This window comes from Falco cherrug, chromosome 12, assembly GCF_023634085.1.
Source record: "Falco cherrug isolate bFalChe1 chromosome 12, bFalChe1.pri, whole genome shotgun sequence".
NCBI classification, from domain to species: Eukaryota; Metazoa; Chordata; class Aves; order Falconiformes; family Falconidae; genus Falco; species Falco cherrug.
The window spans coordinates 18,203,035-18,225,690 of record NC_073708.1 but is presented as its reverse complement, the minus strand read 5'-3'; the positions used below and the strand labels follow the sequence as shown (position 1 = coordinate 18,225,690).

Genomic DNA, 22,656 nt, shown 5'->3' with positions numbered 1-22,656 from the left:
GCTTTAGTGAGATAATGCACTCAAACTGTCATGAGTTTTTGTAGCGAAAGTATGACCTACAAAGGCATGATAGTCCTTCATAAAGCAGCTTTTGAGAATATGATTATCAAATCCAAATTACACACCTTACAGATCCCAAATATGCCCACATTGCAGTCCTTGAAATAGAAACTCTGATTCTTACACAAAAATATTGTTTAGCCCCGTCAATCAATCTTAGATGACGTTCAACAAAATGCAAAAAATAAGGTCCAAGGAACTACTAAAGGCAGAATACTATTCTTGAAAATTCTGAAGCTCTGCAAGACAAAGAAGGTTCATCAAAACAAGGGCAACTGCAGCCAGTCTCAAACACAGTCGGAAGTAATCTTCAACTACTGAGAGAGAGTGCCATATTCTTCTGAGAGGTGCACAAGTGACAGGATGAGAGATAATGGACACCAAGTTAAAACAAGTAAATATTGTTAAAAGGAAGAAAAAAAAAAAAGAAAAGAAATCACCATTAGGATAGTAAAACACTAACAGGTAGGTCAGAGAGATTGTGCAATCCCTGCCCCTGGAGATGGCCAAACCTTGACAGGCCCAGCCCTGAGGAACCTGATCAAAGTTGTCCTTGTTCTGAGCAGAGAGCTGGTGCTCATGAAAGTGCCTCAATTCTTGCTGACTCGCTTGAGGGCTTGTAGCCTTCATCTGACTGTGAGATGGGGTGGAGCAGGCCACTTCTAATGGTCAGAAGAGACTGAAATCTCCCTTCCCATGAAACAAGTGCTGGAGAAACCTTGATCTTTTATTTTGTGTGTCAGAATTAATGGTGGTTCAAAGTACATAAATGATCAAATAACTGAGTAAGTTTTTGACAAAGACTACACTTCTAGCAGGCAAATACCCCCATCATAACTGTAACTTCCGCCTGAGAAAGACTGTGAAACAAGCATGTCACATGCTATTTCATAGATATATTTAAATACTTACTGTAGTGACTTCCTTAAAACCCTGTAAAATGTGAGATGTGGCACAGAATACAGGCAAAACTAAAATACCCTGCTGTGCTTAATTGGTTTCCAAACAAAAGCCCACAGAGGATGAGGAGAAAGCTCGAATGAAGAGGGGAAGTGGTTTAAGTTCATAGTAAGTGTGGCTCCATTACAGAAATGCTGGAAACATCACATCTTCTCAAGATTCATTAAATTAGCTGTCAATTCCTGAACATTCATGACAGATTGCCATTCAGGTGGCATAGATTAATTATCAAGTTCATGTAAGAAAGGGAAAGATTAGCTAATATTTATCCAGAAAAGTCTGACAGCAGTCTTTCTGGAACACTTCATGTTACTCAAGAAGGAAATGAACTCAACTTTTGAAGAAGTGTAACACTGAGGCACATGCTGTTCTCAGAAAGTGACTTGCCCGTGGTCTTGAAGGCTGAAATACGAGCCAGTTAAGATTTCATCTCCGGAATCGGAGGACCAGGTCCCAATAGTAGGAATCCAGTCAACATAATAACTCTGAAAAGAACATATTGTCTTATATGGGTTTTATATTTGCTTCTACAGGCCACTCCAGAGACTGTTATACACAGAAATCAAACTAAAATGATCAGAATACAGTGAACTTAATAGCAGATTTAAATTCACAAGAAAGTTTTGAACACAAGATTACACTGAATAAAACACTAGGGTGGATGACAGAAGAGATAACACAGGAATGAAATGAAACCACTTAAGGTTTATGAAGCATCTCTCTTTATCACTGTTCATTTCTTCTGTTACCTGACCTTCATGTTGTGGAGTTTCAGAAACCTGCATTTCAAACTATCCATATTTAAAAGTACACCCAGCGCCCAGTATCCTCAGTTTAAATAAGGGTTTGGGTTTTTCTCATTTGTTTTGTGGTGTTTTGATTTCTTTTTTTAAGTTGTGCCTTCTGTGACATGCCCACCGATGTACCAGATGAACCATGCCAGTCTGTCTTCAGTACCTCTCCTTCCTTCATCTCCAATGAGTCTTATATAAATCTTTGTGGCTGGAACTGTAGGTAGTCTGCATCATGGGGAACATTTTTCCCTTACATCTTAGAATCCTGTAATTTATAACATGAAATTTAAACCAACATAAATTAGTAATTCAATCCCTATATTCCAATTTAATGAACTAGAGGCTTCATTTCTTTATTGTTTTGTGCCGCTGGACCAACCGTTTGGTTTACAGATGGAATGTACTTCTTTGTTAATAAATAAATGCATAAAAAAATAAAGGTATCCTCAATGCAATTATGCTGATGTCCCTCAGGAACCAGAATGCAATTATTTAAAATATTATTTTCTTAGATTACTCTCAAGAAAATAAGGAAAGAAATATGAAATTTGTGTCCTTTTAGCTTAAGCTCATTTTAAGAGCAGCAACAGTGATGCAGTTAGTCCCCAGTGGCAACTGAGAAGCACTTAGCCAGAAAATTGTTATTGGATTACAGTTCTTGCTTCATAAAATGCAGCTAAAGATCATTTTAGACATCTATGGAATGACCCACTGTCAAAACTGGTATGACAAACAAGTGACAAAGTTATTCTATTTGGCCATTCTGAGGCTTTTTCAGATCACAAAGGTAACTTGGGGCTGTATCAGCCTACACAGTTTTGATTCAATTATAAAAATAACTCACAATAAGAAGAATTCTAGCATAAATAATTGAATCTCTCCGGAGGAAAAGAAAAAATCCCCACAAACATGTGCATATACTTTCAAGCGTTCCTGACATATAAAGAATTGTGAAGTGATAGGGTGATCAGTAGTCAATTCTGGTACTGAGAACTCTGATACCTTTCAAACTAACTGGTCTTCTTTATTAAAATAAACAAGATGAAAAGGGCAAAGGACACTGCATGACTTTTAACAATGTGCAAACTGAAACCACTTAGATACGACTAAAGTTCATACAATCCTTTTCATTTCACTTTACAGTCTTTTTCAAACAGATGATTTCCTGAATGAGAATCCTGCCTCCCATATTTTAATCTGCTGGTAAAAAAAAATTAACTAATGTGAACATATATCAGATGCATATGTGCATACTTTAATAAATGCAAACAAGAAATAAACCCCTTCACCTTTGCATTTGAGGTCACCATTGACCACTGGCAACACAGTAAAGATGAGGACTTTAATCAAAAACCTAACATGGGATTTAATTTCTTCATGTAAGGTCTGTCATTTTTCTTCTCTGCCCATTACATGGTACATCTTTGCTCATATAATTACATAATTAACATCCTCAGCACCTATTTCATCCCTTGTTAATTTTGCTAAATATAAATACAGACATGTTCAAGGAAACAAACTTGGCAAGTGAAGCAGCAATTTAAAGGAAAAAAAATCAATTCACATACTAATAATCTGTATGTATCACTGAGCATTACTAGATGCTTGTAACCCATATGATGACCCTCTGAGTAGAAGTGCCCTTGCAAGAACAGCTTTTGCTGGGATGACTTTGAGATTGCCCAAAAGCGTTGGTACACGGAGGTCTTGGTTTTGTTTGTCAGTAATCACTCATGCAGCTTGTAGCACCAAAGGGCAGTAGTGGCAGCTGGTAAACCACATTGGTCTCAGAACACTGTTGGTTCCCAAATATATTTTTTTAAAATTAAAAAGAATTGGGGATGGAGAGGTGGGGTTGGGAGATGATGAGAGGGAGATAAACTTGGCAGCTAAAGGCCCATAAGATTTTTGCAGTTTATCCTATGGGTCAAAGCCACATTTAACTGACAGCACTGCATGACTATGATCATAATTCAATCAAAGACGCGAGTTTGAAGATTAGGGGACTAGCAGAGGGTTCCTCCCTCACACCTCTGTCCTCACAGAAGATAGAAAAGTAGCAGAAAGTCTGCAGTAAATAAAGAAGATTCTAGTTCCAACTGGGAAGTTCCCAAAGTTTTAATCGATCCGCCCTTGGCGAGCAAATTGGCAGTTTTATTTCTTCCTCCACAGTGTCCAAAAAGTAATTCTGTTCATCCTTGCGAAAAACAAAAATTTCAGATGGGTTCCATTTAGCGGGGTCACAGAGACCAGATCTGTATTCATCCTAACATATGGATCCTCACATTTAAGGTCAGATTTTAAAACTCTTACAACAGAAATTACTTAGTTCCTTGAATGATACCACTAGGTCATGGAGGATGGTGTTATTAAACCAAAGTCAGAGGATCACTAATTGCTGTTTGCAACACAAACATACTTTCAAACTTACTGTTTCCATACAGAAGGATACTGTTTCTCTATACAGATGCATAATGTCATTTGATACAGCAGCTAGGGAAGAGAACTAGTCTGTTTTCAAAAATCCTTCTCATTAGGAGTCAGTATCGAACTTGTTTCATTGCATTTACTAGGAAGTATAATCCTAAATTATACCAAAGTCTGTCTACCAGTATACTGTGCTGACCTGCTTATCTCTAACATTCTGTTTATTATCCAAAAGTGTACGGGAAAGTGGAACAGTCCAGTCTGAACACCCTGATGCTGTCTCAGCAATTTCTGTTCCCAGCACATGCTATTTCAACAGCCAGCGATCACTGGAGTTAAAGTGCATGCAACCAGCTGAATAGGATGCAATTCTTATTCTTATGATGAATATCAGGGTCAGAGGTGAGTGCCAGATAACACATAGCAGATGTGGAGGGAGTACAAGGAATTCTGTTTACTTTGGGTGACCACCTACATTTCAAGGGGGGTACGGGGCAGGGTGGGAAGCTAAAACTGCAAGATAAAGACTGTTTAAGAGACTGTATTGTAGAATATTTTTCAAGACAAAGCTACATACTTGTATGTTAGCATGAACTATTGTTGAAACATAAGACACAGTCCAGCCAAATTAACCATTCATGGAACGTGACTCTTCAGGAAGCAAATGACGGATATCTTTTAAAAACATACCCCACACCCTGTGATCACTTCAGCTGATATTAAAAAGCTGTATTTCTTTTTGCATTGCCTGTATTTCTTTCCATTTCAGGACTTTTTTCAGGTACTAGTAGCAAAACAGTTCTACCAAGCAGAAATGGAGAAAGCCTGATCTGAACCCGAGGAAGTTCTAGATAGCCATTGAGAAGACAGCAAGATGTGCATGACAGCACATTTACAATCTCTCATTGTGGGACAAGAAAGTACTGCAAGTCATTGCTAGCTGCTTGGGCTAGATCCTTAGCCCTGTAGCCCAAGTTGTGCAAAAGGGACCTTGAAACTGCTCCAGACAGTGGATGATTCTTCCAAAGATGATGCACAGAGCAAGAGATTTACAGGCACTATCCAAGCTGGTAAAACCAGTAGCAGCCAGCTACTTAGCTTTTCACAGCCCATGGTAAAGGATGAGGAAGTTTCTTCTCAGTACCATCAGCTTTTAAATCCCAAGCAGCAAAGAGGCAGCCTTTGTGACTCTGTTCAGCTACTGTAAGAGACAGGTGAGAAGACTGACCACTTTAGGTATACCAATGAGCTTGCTGTAAGATGAATTAACTTTATTTCCCCTGCTCCCTCTTCCCCTCCCAAAGAAATCATGAAAGTCATTAAGCATTCTGATGTTTTCCATATGGATATTTCTACAAGTTATAAGGTCAAAGTGGACCAGTTAGAAGTTAAGACCATCAGAAAGGATTGAAAAGGAGAATGGCGCAGGGAAAGCAGCTCAGTTTTACATGAAAAAAAACCACACCAAAAAAACAACAAAAACCCACCCCCAAACCAAAGTATACTTGGACAAGTTGCATTTCTCAAGATGCTACAGACACTCATTTCCCAGACTACTGAAATCAAATGCCTTTGTGAAGACTGCCACAACAGTCTCAGCAAATGGATGGACAGGTTTTGTTGAAAATTTTCTCCCAAAACATTACTATATTTTTTAAAAAAAATCGGGTCTAAGCAGTTACAGCCACCTATGATGATCCAGTCAGTGCTCAAAACAGAATTAACAGGAATATCGTTAGAATTTTTAACTAGTCTTCATAGAAAAATCTAATAATAGAGGCTAGTAATCTGTGTAGGAATAGATCTTAGAAAATAGATGTGAGGAGGCAAGTTCAGTCCAAGCAGGTAAAAAAACAACCCCAAAAATTCCCACCACGTAAATGTCCATCAGCTAGCCTACTAACTTTCTAAATGAGTTGTTACATTTATTCCTCTATAAGCTTTGCTCTGCATGTTGAAGATTCAATCTTGTTTTTATGGGTGAAGTACACAGCAAGGAAGTAAGTTTGGCAAATGATCTCTGAACTCTTTGAAGATACAGTTGTACTACATTTTTAAAGATATACACTGCCTCATTTAGATGATGTATTGAAGTGGAGGATGGAGGACAATTTAAGTAAAAAAATCCAATAGTTTCCAGTTGTAAGTCTTCTATGCCATGTACATCTCTTCCCAGGTAACATTAAAGATAATTAAAAAAGATCCTGATTCTTTAAAGCTGAAATGTATTTGCAGCATAAAGCAGTCATTCTTTTTCAAAATCAAAACAATCTGCAGAAACAACTCTGATATTGCTAGACTTTGGCTGAAACAAATGAGCAAAAGAATAGTAATTTCTCAGAAAGTGGAAGGGAATGTAACCCCCCGCCCCATGTTAACTTTTGGTCTGCTGCCACGCTTCCACTTTGTCAACCAAAGGAATGAATGCTGTGGGCACCATATAAAGGCATGTGTGGCAGCCTGAGGGTTAAAGCAGACATTCCTTATCTTTGACAGATGGTTAATTTATGGTCATTATTGCTAAATTCAATTGCTCAATAATTTAGATATGACAAACATGTGTGTAGGAATATATGCCAGGGCACCCTTCTAGGAATCCCAAACTGCAATATCCCCTCCATGCTTTCACCATACATCCTCATGCTGAGTGTGACAGATTGAAACAAATGCAGGCTTTCTGAGCACTTCAACTCCCCGGTGTCACTCTTGTTACATTAGAGTGGTTCTGGAGAGTTACTGTGTCCAGACTGAGGGACGGATGAATGGGCTTGGCTAAAACAACCATTTTGTCAATAAACGTAATGCAAACCCAATTATTTTTATTTTAATTTTTTTTTTTTAGCCTAACTTTTCTAGTTCTCTTGCTACAAGTATCACCACTTAAGCAACCATAGGGAACTGATTTGCAGATAAGGTCACAGTCTGAATGACACTGAGGGCTAGTGGCTCTACTTGCAGGTTGTCTGGAATGGCTTTAGACCAGACCGTATCTGACTAAACATTTACATCAATGATGAGCTGCACACCCACTTCTACCACACAAATAGAGTCACAAAGTGAGGCCACTCAAACCGCTTTTCTCTCTCCACTACAATCCCCTGTCCCAAACCCAGCCCATTTTCTCATGTGGTGACAGACACAAAGATCTTTTGGCAAATTTTTCTTGAATAAAAAAGTTAAATTCCCTTTCCCTTCTTTCAGTTGATACAGGAAACTGAATTTCTCCACTGTTCCCACTGAAATTTCTAAATTGGCTGGCACAAGAAAGCACCTCAAGAGACCTCCACAGCTCACTAACTGAAGTTCAAAGTCTTCCACTGACTTCAAAGACGTTTGGATCAGGCCCAAAGTCAGCATCCTAACATGCTAGCACAGACTACCGAGCCACAACACTGGCTGGAATCCATGTCATATATATGCTATTGCTAAAGCAGTGCAGGAAGCTTACACAACTTCAGGTCTCTGAAAGCATGTGTTGTTCTTTGCCTGTTAGTTTGCTGAATATTTTGTGAAGTTCCATTAATTCCTGTGCTGATTTAGGTTAATTTACAGGTTTCTCATCTGAACCACAAAATCCAGGTATCACAAACTGTCTTTGCCTTTGACGTGGCTTAGGTTTTCTGTTCCCTTTCTGTCCAGAAATTTCATTGCCTTCATGCCTCACTATAAAGCCCTGAGATGTCATGTTTTTAGGTAGAATATGAACCTTCTAGAGCAGAGACCTTGCCTTTACTCGTTAGTAACTCACTTGGTACACTATTGGCACTATATACTATGAAAGAATAGATCACAATAGAAAGTGGGAAAAGCCTCTGTGCTGTTTTTCCATCACGGCCATTAACCTTACTCAGAGTGCTTGCAAGACAAAAAACTCCAGGCAAATGTGTGAAAGCTAAGCCTTACCTGTAAGTTTGCAAAGTATCTCAGCTACAGAGGGAACTGGATTTAACCTTCTGTATGCTCAAGACAAGTGAATCCATTAAACCAGTTCAGGTAAAGGATTCACAGTATCTGTTTCAAAGACCTGCATTAGCATCTAAATCAACATCATCCTGTTTGTGTCTTTTCACACCACCCTAAACTACAGCTATTCAAACCACAGTCACAGCAGGCCCAAGACATACTAAACTCTCTCAGCTCCTAAAAGCTAAGGAGAGTTAAAGAACAAGACATCTCACGGGTCTTTCTCAACATCTCATACATCCTACCCTTTGGCAAGCAACTGGTCTGACATCTGGTGGTGTTAAATTGTCTCTCCTTTCCTTGCCCTCTGAGTCTGTAAACTATGCTTATAAGAAGTTTGTAGAACTAAACTAAAACTAATAGAAAAGTATCATAACCTCAACAGTATAGTGCCACATGGGGCACCACACAGAGCTGGAAGTAAGCAAAGCTGGAGGAGAACTGTGCAAGTTCCTCTCACCTTTTGTATTTTAAGTCACAAAAGCGCAACAGAACATTACAACTCATCTCAACAGATAAAGCATTCTTTTGCCTCTAATTAGAAAGATTAATAAAGTAAAAGAACACATCAGGTTTGCATCAATCGTTGTCCATGTGTTTCTTATTATTGTAATTAAAAGTTATCTCCTCAAAATTGTTGGCTGAAAGTGCCATGATCTGCAATTGAAAACACATTGAAGGGAGTTATCCAACTTATTTGACTGTTTTAAGACAGTCAAATTTAAGAATACTGTTGAGGTAATGTATTCAAAGAAGTCCTTAAAGGCAATCTGTCAGTAAAAGTGTTCTATGAACCCTTTATTCAAGAACGTGAATATTGCTGAGGCTTTTCTTTTTTTCTTAATAGGAAAAAAATGTTAACAGTAAGAATGAATGTTTTTTCAAAAAGAAGCTATTTCAAACTCAGCCACTGAAATTCAAGGTCTTACCTTCAGAGTTCTTTAGGTCCCATATATATTAGGAGTGTTCAGTTCCCCTAGGATTGAATCTTTTCATGTGTTTAGATTTTCACACGAAATGGGCCAAATTTCAAATAATCCTGAAGAAACCTGGTTATTTTGCTGACATATCACCCCCATATTTCACAGAAAGTAATGTTCAATTTTGATATCCAAGCTTTCACAATATATGGGATTTTGGAAATGGGTGATCTAAATAGGGAATTTTTGCATGTGCAGGACTGTAGACTTACAAATCTGTGAAACAGAGATGCACAACAAATAGAATTTACAATTTAATTACAGTCCCTTTCTTTCAGACATTAATGTACAATAGTTTTAACAGCAAGCTAATTAATCAAAGCTAGTGGCATGCTTAAAACCAACACTGTTTAAAGCTTTCTTTGGGTATAGTAACTTAAAAGTTTTTTTCCCCACTCTCCTCTTCTTCTTTCACTTCACTGAATGCATGTTCTTACATTTTGGCATCGGATACAGTGACTTCAAGGAGTTCTGTTCAAAACTATTCAGGGCATAAAACCACTCACTAGCTTTTGGGAAAGGTTTCCTGGATGCTATTGGAAAAAAAAAAAAAAAAGAATTTCAATGGACAGAAAGGTATCTTCTGTAACATGAAGGAAAAACCTTTCATTTAACACATCACATGAAAACACCAAAGGGTGTGAAAGAAGGACTTGTTTGGACTTTATTGTGAAAGAGAGAAGAACATTTTCCTGCTATCTATCTCAATTTACATTTGAACTCTGCTACCAGTTTCTTCTGTACCTTCTGAAAACCAGTGGTCTCTTGCGTCTTCTTTCTGGTTACCAACAGACGGCTTGATCAGTGGGCAGTGGATTTACATGACAGGGTATCTACATGACAAGAGATTCAACAGTCTCCAAAGGCTATTTAGAAAACTAAAAGAGACTGTGTACTTTGTCCTACAATCCTCAGGTATAAAACCCAACTTTTTTTAATTTTAATTTTTGCTTAGATGGAATTATCCAACTGTCAGGGGAAAAAACCAAACCAAACCAAACCAAAACCCAAGGAAAATTATGAGAGAAGTACAGATTTTTTAAACAACACTATGGGAGGAAAGTGGCATAACGTACTCACTACGGCCCTCTAAAATTTCCTATAGAAAAATTACCCTGTATCAAAGAAAGTGTGGAGAAAAGAGAAACAGTGATGCTGAATATGACAAAAAGCTTGTTTATGTTTAATACAGAGGAGAAATTGTTCAAGGACAGTTAAATGTGACCCATTTAATATACCAAGGTCTCCAATACCTATGGTACTCTGCTGAGCAAGTGCTGATCATGCAAATTAAGGCTGCCGGGGGATACACAGTGCTTTTTAGTTGCTGTTCGAATTTCCAAGTTCTCAAAAAACTTTTAGAGATGTGGATACATGTTACAGGGTCAGTAGGGCTACTTCCACTTCTTTTGTTGTTGGCTCATTTTGAAAATTCATTTGCCTGACATTCTTGAGTCTTCTGACACATACATCCATATTCAGGAACGTAAAAATCTAATTATTGCTACTAGCTCTGTAATTTAAAGTATAGATGGGCAAGTCAATTTGAAAAGGTGTCCCAAGACTAATATTTGAGCTTCAATAGGGAAGAGGAATAAAAATCTAGTGGTCATTGTGACTCTAACTCAAATGTTCAGCAGAGTTTAGGAGTCATCAAAGGTAATGTAGAGTATGCCCTCAATATACACTGTATTCAAGATTATCTTCTGGACTCCCTTATGTTTATTGGCTTAGATTCTTACCCAGTTTGCAATATGCTTACAAATCCCACTAGCTATAATTTGGGTTCGTTATGTCTGAGCCAATGCAAGGAAATCCAAACTACACATCACCTCTGAAACTGGCATCAAACACCCAATCAAAACTTTACAAGTTAGCTGAAGATTAGTGTATTAAGTGAAAGGGCTAAGAAAAATATACAAGAAGTCAGGAACACCAACGCCCATTTAATAAGGGTACAATGTGCCCACTGTCTGAATACAAAAGTACACAAGGGCAGACAAATCTTTTTTTTATAATTTTACTATAATTATATAGATTCTAACCTATAGGGAAATTATTCTGTAAAACAAGTTGCCGTAACCCCCATTCCCCAAACATTTCTCTAAAAGATTAAACTGCCTTTTCCTATGGCTATTTTTAGTAATGGCATCAGTAATTAAACATTCTATGGTCTGGGGCCCCAAAGAAAACATCACTCTGGGTTCTGGATGTTTTCCATGATATCTTGAAACAATCTTACAAAACATAGGCAGCCAGTGTTGCGATCACCACCAGATCTGCAGGGACCCATTAGGATCACCAGGGGAAGCACGTGGTTGTGACAATGCAAGCAATTTAGCATTACTCACTGGAGCTGAGGCATGACACAGTGTGAAGCTGCTATTGTTGTCCTTGGTTTCTCTCAAGACACTCAAGTTCAAATCTACTCACAGCCTAATTCATAGCTGAAGTCTGAAACAGACCCTGCAGCCTCTGAAAGGAATGTCCCAACCACCGGATAACAACCTGCTCCTGGGAGAAGGTGCTTTGAATCCCTGTTCTAGTAGATTCTCCATGAAAAGAGGACTAATTAATGATACAGTCCCAGGTACCCATTCTTCATTTTGCAGGTCTGTAGTACCAACCATGTCACAGGAACTATTCGGGTTAAAAAGAGAAGTGACCTCACTCCATCCCCAGTAAAAGCAGCCTCCTTAACTCAGATCATTTAAATTCATGCAGTTCATGCATATCAGTGCATTCCAGTTCATGGCAACGCCATCTCCCAGCCAGCAGTACTGGCACGGGCATACAAGAGGTGGCAGCCAGTGTTTCAGCACTGCAGGACACATGGCTTCAGAGGCCGAGGACTGGTGCAGCAGGACGTACACATACCAGTAACCTGCATTCAGCTCATTCACATCTCAGCTGGGAACTCAAAACACAGGACCATTATTTGTTCATCTTCATTAACTTACTCTTTAACTCCATTTCTTTCCTTTACCAGCACCTGACATCAAACAGTTAATTCTGCAAAGAGTAAATTAAATGGTTTCAGTACTTTGATTTAAGTGAGTTGCTTTTTAAGTGAATCCAATCTGATCCAGATTTTCTTTTCTTTTGTCAGTTTGGCTGCCATGCTGCAAAATCAATTAGCTACAGAATCCTAGTTTACATTAGGAGTTAGTAGGGTAACAACTGTGGTCAGTCTTGCTATACAGTCTACACCTTAATAAGAAGTTCTTCTGATATTTTAATGATTTCTTTTCTTTCTACTCATTCTTACTAAGGAGAAGTTCAAAAATTTGACACAATGAAGAAAAATATACACTGCATTCACTAGCTACACTCAGTAAACATACAGATGTAGATGGGTTCTGCAGCTCCCTATCCAGAAAGCCATTAAGTATCTTGAAAGTATTGATGAAACTTACATAATTTTTTTAGAGATATGTTGCCTCACACAAAGAACCATCAGTACATTTTATTTGACATCTGTCAAGTAAAAGATTAACAGGGCAAAGAAGTTGGGGAGTTGGGGTTTCCCTCCCACCCCAAAGATGACCATGAAATATTAAAATGAAGATTGCTAGAAGCCATTTGATTACAAATCTCTTTTGAATGGTTTGTGCAACTGAAAAACCAGATTCTCCTATATTATCCTTGCATTTAACAAAATACAAGCTACTGTATACTTATGGAAAAGCACATGGATACCTGTTTCTGTGACTCAGTATGATTTTCTTCCTCTTGCAGAAACAAATCTACTTACAAGGTAATTGTTGTAAAACACTTTCAAATGACTGTCTCTCAGGAAAACAACCTCAACTCTTAATGCCAAGTCACTGGCACAGTCAATGAGTGCAATGGAGTTCAGTCTAGACACTGGGATGGCTAACACTATGAGACATAACGCTTTCTTGCAAAAATGTCATTTCATTAGCTACCAAGTGAAAAAGGAATGTGGATGCTTCAGGACACTTACAGTATACAAACTTTGTGTGCATGCATATACATATCTAGCACTTATGTGCAAGTACACACATGCATTGACAGAGAATACTCCTCTACTACACAGGTCCCTGCTAGTGATACTCCCTTTATGTTTGTGTACTTGTAAAAAGTGGTCCAAGATAACAAATAGCTCAGAATGACAAACTAAAAAGCGAAAAAAAGACCAAATACACTAAGAGACAGTACACTTAAATCCCCACTTATTAGTATTAACAGTTATGGTGTGAGAATGACAGAAAGTTGACCTTGGTTAGTTAATGTTTTTAAGCCACAAAGTGGATTTCCTATAGACACTATAAAAAACTGCACTGAGGAAGCATTTATAGGGTACAACTTTCAAAGTGCACAGTGCAGTTTTATAGCTATCTCAGACCTAGTGGGCTAAATCCTGAGCTACAGAAATCAACAGTTTCACTTACTCTAGTAGCACTACACCAATTTACATCACCCAAGGATCTAGCCCAGGAAGTTGTAATGGGACTCCTGTGGCCTCAGCTTTCACAGAACAGTCTCATACTATATAACATAATCTGACAAACCTGAGAAATTTGAAATTAAGACTTCTGCTCTCTCCATATTTCACCCAGTTGTGTTTAAGTGCATTGCTGCAGAGGCCTTGATATTAGGTAGTCAGTGCATCGAAACAGAGCCACAAGAATTTTCTCTTTGCTCAGAAAAACATTGTATTGACTTTGATAGCATTCATATTAATTTTAGTGAAATCTTATTTGAGCAAAGAGTGGGTTTGGGCTGGGCTGAGTGACCACTGTGATATTAAAATGTAAAAGGCTTTTCGTAGTCCGATCCCAGACAATACCTTCTTCTGTGATGTGGTCCTGGTATGAGTGACAAGCTTTGTTTAGTTGCGGTCCCAAACAGCAACATTTTGATCCGGATACTAGCTTCCTCTTACACTAAAAAAGATGTACCTGAACTTCAGAGTCAGAATGTTATTCTTCGCTGACCAAGATCAAATTGAGGGATACTCTACAAATAGTAATTTTGAAATAATCTAAATATTCAAGCACATTTTCTCAGCTGGCAGAAAACCACCGTTGCTTCATTTACTTCAGTGGGCCTAAAAAACTCACCTGAGTTGAAGGACTGACCCTTAAATGTCTACAATCTCTGCTAAATGACTTGCTATCAGTGACATAAAGTACAAGGCTCTGACTGAAATTTCATGAAAGACGGATTAAAGGCCACCACTGGACAGAGACCATAGGGCAAAAACATATTTCAGAAAAGAAAATTTCATGTTTCAAGTTAAGAGTTCTCTCCACAATGAAAGGTGACCTTTGATATCATTCTTGCCTTGCTCTTTGCATTTAAACTTTTTGCTTTCAGCACAACTCGAACACAGATGAGCACTGTCTTCATCCTTCCTTTAGCATCCCTATTTCAATATTCCAGACTCAACCATCATTTACCCCAGCAGTCTCCTACTGTGAATCTGTCCCTCAAACCTTAAATACCTGTCCTCCCAATCTGTTCTCAGGCTGAGTCCAAATGAATTTTTTGCATGTAAATTCTATTATCTACATGCATAAATGACAGAATCTACTGCCTATGCATGCAAATGTTAGCTATCCAGACCAACCAATGTGCCACTGTGTATTAAGGGGCAAAGGTTTTTTGTACACAAAAAGAAGTCTATTAAATGTACCTTTGAAACTGTGGCCCTACAATTATGTGCAAGAAAAAGAAGAGCCCCTGTCTGTAAAGAGTAGGTATTTCTGACAAGTATAGTTTTCATGTAGCTTAAATCTCTGGATAACCTTCAGAGGTTGAGTTACCCTTGCTTACAGCCCTTCAGGATTCACCTGGCCTTTGGTAATGCTAGAGCATATGTGCAATCTGTCCAGTCAAAGTGTTCAGAGAAAGAAACATCATCCCACTAATAAAGATTATCTGCAGCATCTGAAAGATTTCAGGTCATAAAAACATACAAGGAAGTTTAACAATTTATCCACCAGAAAGACACTGTAAGAGATAAGAGGTAACTTGAAAAGCCAGATGACATTTCTGTTTTGGGGTTGTTTTTATTTTTGGCTAAGGCATGTTTTATTTTAAATAGTGCACACGTCAACACTTTTGTTTTTATTCACCCCAAACAGGTAAAATTAGATGATAGACCCCTTTTTTTTCTTCTTTTTTAAAAGCAGGAACATTCATTCCAGGACTGAGAACTTCTAACACACTAAGTTTCAGCCTGAGGCCAACTTACCAACTATTATAATCCCCTCCTGAAGAGGTCTGAAAATGGAATAACTTATTTACCCTTCATTAAGGAAGTGGCAATTCATCCTCTACATTTTCTATGTCTGTATACAAAGTCAGGGTTCAGGCTATATCAACTCAGTTCTGTCGCCTAGCTGTAATGAAGACCTAAATTCAGTTCAGTATATGTGTATGTTATCCACACATTTATATACACCATTATACAGACTCCAGTTATCACTCAGTATATGAATCAATCCCTTAGCAGTTTATGATTTATGCAGCTTGCTAGAAGAGAAGTAGGCCATGCCAGCCTTGAAAGCACTTTAGCTTAGTTGTTTTACTCATGAAGGACATGTTGTCCTGTAATTATTCTGTCATTTCTTAAAAGGTGAAATCCTTAACAGGTTCATGCTTTATGTGCTGCTATGTGTATGTGTGAGTTTATGTCTGAGCACGTCTCACCAAGTAGGAATCATCATTCCAAATTACTTTACAAGGAGCTACATAGAACTGGACAGCTTAAAATGTGTTAAATATCCTCAGAGTTTACATGGACAGTTTCAGGGGGAGCAGGGGTGGAGAAGGATAAGGGGGAGTCAAGGAAATCATTAATATGTTCCAATTACTGCCCTGATTCACAAAATACACAACTGCATAAATGTGTCACTTTCTGTTTTGATCCTGTCGGTAATGTAATGTAATGTTGTGTTGTGTTTTCTTGTATCATTTAATAGGGGCAGTATCAGCAAAATGTGCAACTTTAAACAATTATGCAAATTTTCAAGTAATGTGTTCAGAGAAAAACTGAAAGTAGGTTCTGACATTAATCAGAGATTGCAGACTCTGGTTGCAAGAGTTCTGTAAAATATGGGCTAACCTTAGTGTTAGTGGCTGAAAGGCAAAGTTTCTCGGCTGCATCAAATTAACTGCAGTTTTAACTTATTTGGAAAAAAAGACCAACAACCCAAGAATGTTAAATTCCCTTTTCTACACAAAAATCTGATATTCAGCTTAAAGGAATAGCACTAAAACATATAAAACCTCCCCTTTCTTAGATATGTCTGAATATTTGGACAATTTTAATAAACTTCTAGAATGTTCTATAAATCACATGAATTAGGGAGAATCTATTGTAGAGCTCCCATAACAAGTCCTGCTGTGCCTAACTAACGCTTATCTGATATACTGGCAATATGAAGCTAATAAAGTGTGTAAGCATAGAATACTGAACCAGTTTCAATGAAAAAAAGGTCAGCCTGGACCCCAAATGAAAACAGGGGGGAACCTGGATCCTTCTGATACTTTAAAAGAGTAAAAGGACGTTCTGGCAAGTTGGGTTTTCTTTTAAACAGAGATGGGAGAGAAACCAAGCCTGGGATCAGGTTCCTCCAGGCTTCAGAATAAAATTTTAGATCCCTATTTGTTGGAAACTACTTGTGTGATACCCAGCCCTTCCTGACAACCAGGGAAAGAAGCATAAACCAGTCAAAGAAAAGCCATGTTCAGCATGACCATGAAAAGGAAATGCTGTTATCTCTCATGAGAAAGAACGATCTTGAAAGACATCGATCCTGCTCTCCCAACTACTGGGGTTTGGGCAATATCCAAACTCTTCAGATTATTATCTAAACTGCTCTCTGAACCTCTGTTTCCCCACTGTCAGCTGTAATACATGAGGGCAGTTTACAAGAGAGTGTTAGTTTTTCACTTTGAATTTCCCAGCTTTAGTTGGTTTAGGTAAGACCCTTAACGTCACTTAAACATAGTGTTTTTGTGTTATATTTTAATTTTGAAAGGATTATCAAGAAAAACTACCCTTTCCGTTAAGTTTCTTTGAAAAACGATTAAGAGTTTTAGACAGGATCTCCAAATATCCTCACCCTGCCTGATAAGTTATCCTGAACAAAACATGTAATACAGATGAAAAGTTGAAAAAATGCAAAGGCAGAATAAAGTTCTCAATCTGAAACTACAAATACCAGTGTGTTACTTGGGGAATGGTTAAACACTGTAAATTATACTGAAATTTCCTTTGTGTTGGTATTTGGCTCTGTATAGCTTTATTGATAAAAACAGCAATTTATTTTTCTTTTTATGGGGCTAACAATTACATACTACTCAAAAGAATTTGACTGCTATTAGCTGACTACAGCACTTGCAAGGAAAAATCCTGTTGTCTTACACAAACATTACCAGCAAGTAATACCCCACCTAAGAAAGACTTTGGAGAACTGTTAATAAAATGAGTCTTCTTTAGCTACTCCTTCCTGAAATACCACGTTAGTAATCTTGGGCTGCAACTAATTTTCCTCATATTACATGTGGAATTCACTGTGAAAACTAGACAGAGATGGGATGTAACGAATGCATCACTCATAAATTTGGTTCCTCAAACATAAAAATCTGGCAAAGCTCAAAGAGCTGAGCAGTAGGCAAGACAGCTTTTATATGCTGCTGCCTTTAATGTTCTTAATGTACACTGGATAATTACATACCTCATTTCTTCCAAACTGAGTAAGATATTTTGTTTCAAATCTATTTGTGGAGTATGCTGCTATATGTCTCTCTTAATTTGGTATAGTATTCTCTAGTTTAAAGCAAGTGGTTCTAAATTAAATAAACTAGCATACCTATTGCACAAAGCAACCAACTGCATTCCAGTGAAGCCCCTTTGAAAGCTACGTCAAATCTCTGCTGACTCAGGGAGGAAAGTACCTCATTCCCTTTGCATTAGTCACCCGGCTAGAAATTAATCCTAACGAGCTTTTTTCTACAGGCTTGGCTGGCACACCCAGGATTTGCATTACATACCTGTGATTTCTCAGTATTTAGCCCAAAATGTGTTCATTCAAATGCAGATAGATAACAACTTTCCAGAAACTATTAACAGCCTTACTGTAATAGCTTATCAAGCCTAGAGTGAGGCCAGCCACAGGGTGCTTCCTCAGCTTTGGTAAGAAGCCATCACACAACTAAGTATTGTAAAATCAACATGGGCCAACACTCACATGAATGCCAGTGCAAATGACACTCAGAAAAGGTCACTGTATTAAAGAACAGCAATGCTCCCTTTTTCTTTATTTCATTATCCTCATTATTTCCCTATTTTGCTGATTTCTGGCAAACAGTGGACAACTATTTGATGTGACTAGACTGTTTGCAGACCCTGCAACAGAGTTTCTCCCAGCTGTATCCTGCCCTCATTAGGCAAACAACCAACCCTTGGCCTTCTCCACCCACCAACATGACAAAAAGACTAACAAAACTTCAGTTCACATAGAAATCAGCAGTCCTACATCTTTGATCACTCAAGTTATTTTACTCTACAAATATCACACCTGAGCAATTTTTATTGAGGGAACAATACTAAACTGTAATCCATATCTACAATACCATCAAACCATCACAAAAAAGATCCGTCATGCAAAAAAATGCTTGCATGCAACTTGGCTCAGTCCTTTTGAAAATAAAATAGCTACTTTTCTATGCATGGGCTAAACCAAGAAGCCTGGCCTCTTCTGGACCAAAGGACTGGAAAATAATTTTCAGATCTGAAGAATTTTAACAGAAGACAGTAACAAGGTTTTTCCCATTTAAATGAGGGTACAGCTAGATTGGTTACTGCAGCCAATCTAAATCACTGCAGCACCCTGTGTAGTGAAGCGGTGTCTTTAAGGTAGCCAAGCACCAAACTGCTTACAGTTTCAGAGTTAAAAAACATCACTCCAGCTTTCCTCAGAAGCAAAACAGAAGTCAGCACAGCTCACAGTCTAATACACTCCTTGAAGGACACAGTGTGAAACCAGACAGCTTTACTGAGCACTAGTTCATAGTCCCAAGCACTCTCCAGCTATAGTCTGGCAACGGCAGCGTAAGAACACAATATATAGCTCAGTCTCTATTAACAATAAATAAAGTAGCACAGTTGTGCTTCATCATGACAGATCACAGTCACAATGGTCATTTACTATCACTCCCTAAAGGACGGGTCTAGCAGCCTATATTCAGATTTCTAGCTTCCTTTAGGGTTTCTAAGGTACAAACCATCCTAGTAGCGAAGGGCTAGGTAAATGAAGTACTATAAGTTGTACGTTGGTACACCTAACTTTTGGGCATTCAGGCACTGAAGCAGTGCACAACAAAATTTGTGTTAATACCTGTTCCCTAAGGTAGTGCTGGCAGTAATGGCTGGGCACAGTTCTAGAAGGAACCACCAGAACTAGCCAAGAAGAGGCATGAACATATGTTGGAACTAAATTTCTACCCACCCTGAATGCGAGATGCTCAGGCATCTGAATAGACAAAGGTGTCTCTACCTATTCTGGAATTACACCACAGAACTGTCTGCACCACAGTCTTTCAAAGCAGCAGGCCTACTCTACTTTTTTTTAAACAGAGTTTTATGGTAGTGCCCTTTCTTTTTAGATCTAACATCCCAGCAGTTTGAGTACTGGTGGAAGTACTCAGCAGTGGAAGACTGGGTTTGAAATACTGTGCCCAGATTAGTACCTCTTGTGCATGTTTCCTAACCACCAAGCCATCAGGCAGCCAGCAAGGGGGGCACGCACCACCTGACACCACACTCTCTTGACAGTCCAACCTCATCAGCAGCTCTGTGAGATTCATGAGCGTTGTCAGTGGTGCTCAGGGCCTGGTGACCTCAACCAGGGCAGAAATCTGCAGAAAAAACAAGCCTAAAATCCTTAGATTTTTACAGTCTCCGGGCACCTAAGACACTGTCTAGAAACTGAAATGTGCTGTTTTGTTGCTGGGTACCTATGATCTTTTCATGGAGGAGAGCTAAACCAATTCTGCCAGCTCCATGAAGCAGGAATTCCCTTTCTCCTGCTTCCCGTGGGCAGGCTCTGACAGAGCCATTGCCAGCTGTCTCTGTTCACGCAGGCCTCACTGTGAAAAAGCCAAACAACAACATGACTTTCATGCTGCACCATTTAGTTTTGGCTGCAACTGTAATCGTGTGTCTGTGGTTTTCCTGTTTGGGTGCCTAATTTAACTGGCTGAGCCCACTCCTTCAAGTGCAGAAGGGACTCTGAGGGTATAAGGGATTAGCATGTTTCTGCCAGAGACATTCCACCAGGATCCCATGTTTGTTTAACATGTACAAACAGCTAAAATAAAATATTTGTTGGCCCCAGTAATAAACAGAATATAAAATAGTGTGAAATTAAGCAAGACCAGCTGGGCAGCAGGAGAACTAAAAGGAATGGTTAACTTAAACTACACAACGATCTGGAATGCAGACACACTAAGATGGACTGCTATTGATGTGTGGTTTTGATGCACTTCATATACAAAGTGCTGATTAGATCTAGCTACCAAAATTATGCCTTTTCATATCCATATGTCAGTAATAAACAAAATTTAGAGGAACAAATCTTAGGATGCTTTCTTCTGGTTTTAAATCAACTGCTTTGCAAGCCAAGTTTGCAGTGTTGCATCATATGCTGTAGAAGTGTGAAGTTATCACAGCAGTGATAACTGATTCCATTCTTCCAGAGGCAAAAAAACTGGGGAAAAAACAAAGAAAGAAAATTAAGAACTCTTCTGCTCTAAGGCAGGATTTGTCCTGCCCTCAGGGACCTGTGGGAATTTCAGGATATGCATCTCTAAGAGATTCTGTGTAGGAGCATTTGGGCCTCCATGTATGTATTTATTTATACTGAAACCACAAAGCAAGCAACTGCTTAAACAGATTTTGTTGGAAGAACTTGGAAAAGTTGTTCCCTACTAACACAGGACAGAATGGAGCTCCCTCTGCTAGGATTTTTCTTCCTCTATTTGGGAAACAGTCAGGAACTCCATGATACAGAGGACTTTATCATATTTTATAGCATTAATGTAATTTTGAACAATGAATACAAACAGAAATGTGACTGAAGTTGTAACTCCTGTGAGGAATGCTCTGTTATGCTGCCCAGATACCCTTGTGTCTTTCTCTGGCTACTCCCTGAGCTCCAGACCTTTCCTGCTTAGCTTCCCCTGGGGTTAACATGTGGCACTGTGGCTAACTGCTCTTGCAGCAGACTCCTCCTGGCAGCTGAACATCTTGGATCTTTCCCAGTTTGTTACAAAGAATGTATCAGATGCATTTATGCTTCTGATATACCTTTTAAGGAAAAGAGGCTGAATGAGGAAATAAAGTCTAGGCCTTGGAAAAGCTGCATGGGAAATAAATGTTAGTCAGGGCTAAATCATCGACAAAATCAAATGTCTGGAGGAACACATTTAGAAGTCTGTCAGACAAATTACTGCTTTTATCTCATTTCATTGGCAGCTGGGCTGTTTTGATCTTTTGCTTTCTATTAAAAAGAATATACTGGGAGTAATAAACACTCAGGATCTACCTCTTCCTCCCCAGTGTGAACTCATTGTTGTTGGACTGCCAAAGTAACAGAATGGATTTTCTATCAGTCACAGTGTAGGTACCTACTTGTTGCCACCTAAGGGCAAGTTTCCTCAAATTACCCCCTAATAAAGCCTAAGCCCCAAGACAAAGATTCCTGCGGAAGATCACAGCTGTATAGTCAAATGCCACTATGCCTCCAAAGGCACAGGGACATCACGTAGGTCACAGCTTTAATTTTAGTCTGGTGATCATTTAAAAACACCACCTCCATCCATTGCTTATTGTCCCACAGCTCTTGTGTCATAAAACAAAAGATCAAAGTGGCTCACTTGCCAGATAAGCCAACTTGAGAGGGAAAGCAACTGACTCAGAATCAAAAGGAAAAGAGTAAAGAATTTCATAGCAGTGCCTGCCACTATGGCAGAAGAACCCATCACAGAACGTCAGTCAAAAGTATCTGTACCATTAGTCATAATCTGAATGAGAAATGACTGTCACTTGAACGTTTGTTCCCACCCTTTACTACATTTCTTTATCTAGAAACAGTTTGAGTAAAAGCAAAACAAACTACTTATGGTCTCACAGAAAATTTACTAATGTTCATTCTCATTCCAGGAAAACAATTTTGGGATTGTCTAGCCAGTCTGAAAACTCCTTCTTCTGTGGATGCAGCCTCTAGACATGTGCTTAATGAACACATGGAGGCATGCTCTAGCAGCCAATAACGTACGCCCTATCGGGTCTTATTGCTTAAAGAGCAGGTAATGCTCCAGAATACAAAGCTGCATATATTGCCATTGTAAAGGTTTGAATATGATCTAGTAATAGAGATTGGTCACATAGTCATGCTAGAGTGGATAAATCACTAAATAAATCATTCATTTCT

At 38.7% G+C, this 22,656-nt stretch overlaps 1 long non-coding RNA gene across 6 annotated transcripts in view; it reads right to left on the bottom strand.

Moving 5' to 3' along the window:
* LOC114017630 (uncharacterized) overlaps nucleotides 1-22,656 on the bottom strand; it is a 520,469-nt gene that overhangs the window by 170,952 nt on the left and 326,861 nt on the right. The gene's annotated exons all lie outside the window — the stretch shown is intronic.